This window comes from Wasmannia auropunctata, unplaced genomic scaffold (genome assembly GCF_000956235.1).
Source record: "Wasmannia auropunctata unplaced genomic scaffold, wasmannia.A_1.0 LD336074.1, whole genome shotgun sequence".
Lineage (NCBI taxonomy): Eukaryota > Metazoa > Arthropoda > Insecta > Hymenoptera > Formicidae > Wasmannia > Wasmannia auropunctata.
Genome location: NW_012026816.1, coordinates 4558342 through 4559097, shown reverse-complemented (window position 1 = coordinate 4559097; position 756 = coordinate 4558342).

Genomic DNA, 756 nt, shown 5'->3' with positions numbered 1-756 from the left:
GGCTCAGCTGATCCGCTCCTCGTTTTGACAACGGTCAGCTGAGACCGGTGACTCGGTACTCGAGTTCCTGTCAGCTGTTTTCCTCGAATTTGGTCCCGTGTTTACGTAAGGTGTTTGTGCGAGCGCGACCGAGAAAAACACCATGCTGCGTGCAGGCCCGAGTGATGTCACGCAACTATTCGTTGTTTTTTTCCTGCTCCCGATTCTTGCGCCTTTCCGCGAGGCACACCGCGGATTCGCGAACATATATATTATTTAATATTAATATTTTTATTTAAAATTTTATTTTATATTTTTACTAAAATTTGAAAACTAATTAATATTATAACCATTATTTAATATAAATAATTTTTAGTAACATGTTACGCAAGACCTATATAATACATTTAAATAGTATTGAAAATAAAAATTCTGTATTTTAGGAACTATTTGTTGCAGGAATATTTTATCCCTTAATACTGTTACTAAACAGCTATCCTTTCTAGACCATACATATAAATCACACATATGCAGCCCTGTTACATACATTTGAATCTGACATTGAGTGTAATATGAATGAGAAGCTTTAAGCTTTATCACATTATTTTCGTCTAAATATAAATAAGATACATTAAATGCATTTTTTGTTACATCAAAAATGGGCTTAGAACTGCAAGATGAAGGACATTTTATTTCTAAAATTTTTAAATTATTTGCATCAATTACAATGCCATCAACACTCGCGTAAAGCCATGGTTGAAGTGGATTTATAAATAA